General features: G+C 36.2%; 1 non-coding gene across 1 annotated transcript; it reads right to left on the bottom strand.

The window, feature by feature from the left end:
- Nucleotides 1–1,746: 1,746 nt before the first annotated feature.
- Nucleotides 1,747–1,850, bottom strand: LOC132225357 (U6 spliceosomal RNA). Its single transcript, XR_009450878.1, has one exon. It is a non-coding gene; the product is annotated as a U6 spliceosomal RNA (small nuclear RNA).
- Between the last annotated feature and the right edge of the window lie 3,872 nt (nt 1,851–5,722).

Raw genomic sequence — 5,722 nt, 5'->3', positions numbered from 1 at the left:
ACTCATCAGTTTCTTCATCTCTTGTTCTTGGGTAAGAGAACATTTTTTATATTTTAGACTTTCCTTTTATGCTTACCTTTTAATGTGCACTTATAATAATTTAATGAAAGTAAGAGTTCCCTGTGTTTTGAAATTGATCAGGAAGTTGTAAGTGATTTGGGAAAATCTAAGTAATGAGCTACACTTTAAAATAATAATACTGAATTATTCAATAATTCATACAATGAAGACATGCTCAGTCAGGTTTAAAGCACAAATCAAGATATAACATCATTCAGCAGTCACAGCCTATTCTTCTTTTTTTAATCCTCACCTGAGGATATTCTGCCATTATTTTTAGAGAGAGTGGGAGAGTGGAAGGGAAGGGGAGAGAGAGAAAGAGAGAGAGACACATTGATTGGTTCCCACACAGGCTCGAGCCTGCAACTGAGGTACATGCCCTTGACTGAAATGGACCTGGGACCCTTCAGTCTGCAGAATGATGCCCTACCTACTGAGCAAAATAAGCTATGGCCACAGTCTACTCTTAACACTTGTTAATTAAATACATGTGGAATTGTGTAGCACAAATAATAAAAATATCTGATTACATGTGTCTTTGATTTTCACTAGCTACAGATTTAAAATTCAAATAATAATTTATCTTAAGAGATTCTATTTGATCACTCTAAATGTAGCACTCTACCCATTTCCCTGAGAGAATTATAAAATCAAATGAAGGAAATAAAAGATGTTTTGGTTATGATAAATTAGACATTTCAGATCAATGAGGTTTGTGTGTTGCATGTAGAACAAATGCACATAGAACTGAACTTGAAGGTTAATTTTTGCACCTAATTCTGTATTTCTATAGTTATGCATATGATCACATTCTCATAAATGAAAAATAAATTTATGTATTTCCTTTAAATCATGATGTATAAAATATAATATATATATATATATATATATATTGCAATAAATGTAATTTGGTATTTAGATTCTCTGGCAACTTTGATACCTCTGTGGTGAAAAACTGATGAAATGTGGAAAATAGGCATGTAAATATTAGGATGTCATAATTATAATCATTTCCACATATTTTTTCAAAGGGGGCATTTTCCCAGGTATACAGCTTATCAGTTCCACAAATATACGTAATTTTTAACTTTCAATTACAGTTGACATTTAATATTATATTAGTTTCAGGTTTACATCATAGTAGTTAGAGATTTATATAACTTACAAAGTGACCCCCCTGTTTAGTCTAGTACCCACTTGGCACCATGCATAGTTAATATAATATTATTGACTTCCCTGTGCTGTACTTTATATACCCATGATTATTTTATAACTGCCAATTCACAAATATATCTTCAAAAATTGATTAGGACTCATATATATATCTCATGCCAAGTTGCTCATTTTGTAAAAATATCTCAATAGAAACACAAATTTGTCCTTGTGTATCCTTGAAATTCCATATGGGAATATTTCCTTAGTATAGGAATTCCAGTGTGGTGGAACACCTAGTGAACAGATTTTACTTTATTCTTGGCTTCAAAAGTTATTTAGATATTAGGAATTAAGTGCATATTAATTTATGGTTTATATTTTTTGCACGAAGGAGAACATTATCTTACATATGTAATTCTGAGAGAGACGTGTTTTTAATGTACATCACTGCATTTGTTATTTTTTACATAGAAAAAAATATTCTGTTTTCTTTTTTGAAATTACTGTTTTGTTGAAGTACAACTGATATAAAATATTATGGAATGTTTCATGAATTTGTGCGTTATCCTTTCACAGTGGCCATGCTAATCTCTGTATCGGTCCAATTTTAGTAGATGTGCTACCGAAGTGAGCACTCCTTACAATTGTGTTTTGTTTTTTAATCCTCTCTGAGGATATTTTTCCATTGATTTTTAGGGAGAGTGGAAGAAAGAGGGAAAGACAGAGAAATATCAGTGTGAGAGAACACACCAATTGGTTGCCTCCTGCAAGCACCCTGATGAGCAGGGCCTGGACTGGAGACGAGCCTGCAATCGAGATACGTGCCCTTGACCAGAATCGAACCCGGGACCCTTTGGTCCGCAGTCTGACACTCTATCCACTGAGCTAAACCAGCTAGGATGCAATTTTTATTTTAAATAACTCTAGGTGAGAGTCCTTTATCCTCAGAGTTGTGTCCCAGATGTTTGAGCAGGCTATGCTGGGGGCCTTTTGGGGAGCACCTTGTATTAAACCAGTAAACTAGAATACAGTGACCTCTGCAGTTATCACCTTTGCCTTTCCCTGGAACCTTCATAATCTTTGGGGGTATCCCAGACTGTTATTTTTATCCCTGATATCATTAAGTATTTATTGTTAGGTTTTCAAAGGTCCTTTCTGTCATTTATAAGCTAAAATTCATCTTGCCATGGAAAGCGCTTAAAGATAGGAGGTAAAGCAAATCAAAGACCTGCTGAAGGTGTCTTGGAAATTCCCAGTGCTCCTAAACTTATGAAAAGTCCTGAGATGTCTCATATTCAAGAAATCTGCTTCACTATATTTAACTCAGAATTTTCCAAATATACCCAACCAAGGGATGCTTCATACCTATCAACCTCCTTTGGTGTTAGTGTTCTGTGAGAACAATGACATTTAAGAAAGTCTAGGTTATTTTCATTAAATCATTTCATATAAGGGAGCAATAGCATCTGACCCTGGCATTCTTGAACTCTCCAGGAATAAGATTGATGAGCCATTTGTGATCAAGAATACCAGCAGTTACTTGAAACTCAAACTTCCTAGGATAACTGGCCATGAATGTTTGCAGTGATTTAGGTTCCAGGAGGTTTGAAGGTCTTGGGTTATCTCCAGTAGGTTCAGAAACTAGCCTTATATGTGTAGCACTTTTTCTGTTGCAGAGAAGTCCATGGAAAACAACCCAAGTTCCCAAAACTAAGAATGAGATTTGTTGAAATGGTTCCCTCTGCTCTTAGATGCTGCTGCATGGGGATGACATTTGACAGAGATCTATTCTCCCTCCCTCTTCACTGAATGTCTTTGAGTGGATGAACATTGATAACTGAGTTTATGTCTTTGGAGACGAAGTGCAGGGAGGGACCAGCATCGCTATACCTGTGGTAAACAGAGGCTCTTCTCCTTCCAAAGAAACTGGAAGGGTGTGTTGCTTCAGAGAAGAGTTAAAGAAAAGAGTTTCAGAACATAATTTGTTTTTCTTTTTTTTTGAAAGAAACATCTGTTGAGCCATTTAGGTCACAGACCAAATTCAATTCCATGTTGCTGAGAACCTATTCTAGAAAAATGAGCTTGCCTATGATTTGACAAATTTAGTTTTCTTTAAAGAAACACTAAAAAGTAACTTTCCATTCTGCCAATTTTTTAAAATATATATATATTTTATTGATTTCAGAGAGGAAGGGAGAGGGAAGAAAGAGACAGTAACATCGATGATGAGATAGAATCATTGATCGGCTGCCTCCTGCATGCCCCCTATTAGGGATCAAGCCCATAACCCGGACATGTGCCTTGACCGGGAATCAAACCCAGAACCCTTCATTCCACAGGTGGACATTCTATCCACTGAGCCAAACCAGCTAGGGCAGTGATTCTGCAAATTTTTGAAATCCTTGGCATCAAGTTTCAGTGAGTTTTCTTTTCAAAGAATATAATTGGAATTTTATTTAATACACAATTCAAAAATACCAGCATCTCTTTATATTGTATATAAGGTAAATCCAAAATGGACAATTTCATACCTTATGTTTATCTTATGAGCCAGTAAAGGCTTGTAAGTAAAAAACTAGAAAATACAACATAAGCCTCTGACTTAATTGCAGTATATCTTGGTCGTTTTTTATAAAGTGTTTGAATTGGGTGAATGACTAGTTTCTCTAAGTTCTAATAAAATGTGCAATAAAGTTTTATCCCTACATGAGTTATAGCAGAGGAGTTTCTAAAGTATTATACAGATCTGTAGAATTCAAGTCAAGAATAAGTTACTACTAAGCTTTTGTAAGGAGTTTCTTGATTAGCAACTCAGTTTAGGAGCAGGATGAACCCTGGCAGCCTGGGTTGTACCTCAGAATTCCATGCCTGTGGCCTTGGCCTGTCCTTATGCACCATTGTCACAGAATGCTCAGTTTCCTTTACTCCTTATTTTAAACAGATGAACTATAACTTACACTTTTTTGTTTCTTGTTCTTCAGTTTTGGTAAATTCTTGGGTTGATTCTTTAGAGATGTAACAATATTGGAACATGGTGACTAAGTGATGAGAAAAGCCCAGAGGAAATGAGCAGGGTAGAGGAAGAAAGTATCTATTGACTGAACTTGGGAAGAAAGGCAATGCATAGCTGGTTCTGTCAGTTCTGCACAGTATCAGTAAGTAGCTAAAATAGATAGGACAAAGTTATGAGTTTATATCCTTGGAGAGGATGTTCAGGATAGACAGTAACATTTTTCTGTGTAAATAAATATATGACTAGGAGATTTCAGGGGCAGTATTCTCGACAATGTCTTCTTGGGTTTTGAGCAAGTCTCAGAATATTAGACTTCATTTAATGTTATGGCCCACTTGGATAAAGATAGTAATAAATGCTCTGAGGATCTGGGAGAGCTGTTAGGTTGGAGAGAGGTGTAGCAGAGGCTTGGAATCCATCATCTCTAACCACTGAAGGGAGGAGAGTTTGGAGTCTATGGAATACACCTCAAGATTCTTATCACCTACCAAGCTTGAGGGCTGCTGCACTTCGGCCTTGATGCTGTCTAGAGTCTCGAAGTATACTGGACTGTAACTCTTTGCTGTAGAGCAGAGATTCTCAAGTGCTCAATCTTGTGTCTCACAAATCACTGTCAAGGGACTGGGCTCTCACAAGGATAAAAAATAAACTTCCATATGTTTTTCAATGAAGGACATCGATGTGTTTAGACAGTTTGTCAGCATATTTATCATATTTGGTGAGTTTCAAGGACATGATCAATTGCAGAAAGGTTATTGGCCATAAATGTGATTACTACAGAACTTCAAAGTAGTTTGTCAATGGGCTGGGGAATCAGAATTGGGAGAAACATGTGGTGTTTGTGTTTATTCCTAGTCAGCTAGAAGGTCACAGATGGCGAATGGAGGGCAGAGGGTAAGGAGGGTAGGTGGGAGATGACAAAATGCATTAGCAGATAGGCAAGGGTTTTGAAAGGCCAATGCTAAGTCATGGAGAGGCAGTATATTAATGAGTGAGTATTCAGGTAACTGTCACTGACTCTCAGGGCAGCCTGGAAAGTTAGCTAATCTCTCTGAACCCCATTTTCCTCATATGTAAAATGGGAAAGATAATAATAGAGCCTGGGATATAGTAAGTGCTTAATTAATGTCACCTAAACAATGTTACTACTATGTTAAATTTTTAAAAAAATATGTCTTCTTACTACTTATAAAGCTAAATTCAGTAAATGTGCTTGAGTATGCACCCCATACCAAGGGAGATTTATTGATTAAATATAACAATAATATTATAATAAGGATGTTTTCATATCCAAGAAACTGTTATAGCAAGGGGCCTGAAGACAAATTCCTAATAAGTCCCACCCTAGTTTCTTTGTGATTTCAAAGGGGAAGGACAGCAACATGCTCTTGGTAATTAAATTGAAAAAGTTGGCAGTATTTTCCAGTTTGACATGGCTTTTGAAATTCACAGACTATTTTAACTTAATGAATTTCTTTTTAAGTGAGGGCTTAT

This window comes from Myotis daubentonii, chromosome X (genome assembly GCF_963259705.1).
Source record: "Myotis daubentonii chromosome X, mMyoDau2.1, whole genome shotgun sequence".
Taxonomy (NCBI): domain Eukaryota; kingdom Metazoa; phylum Chordata; class Mammalia; order Chiroptera; family Vespertilionidae; genus Myotis; species Myotis daubentonii.
This window is presented reverse-complemented; position numbering and strand designations above follow the sequence as displayed.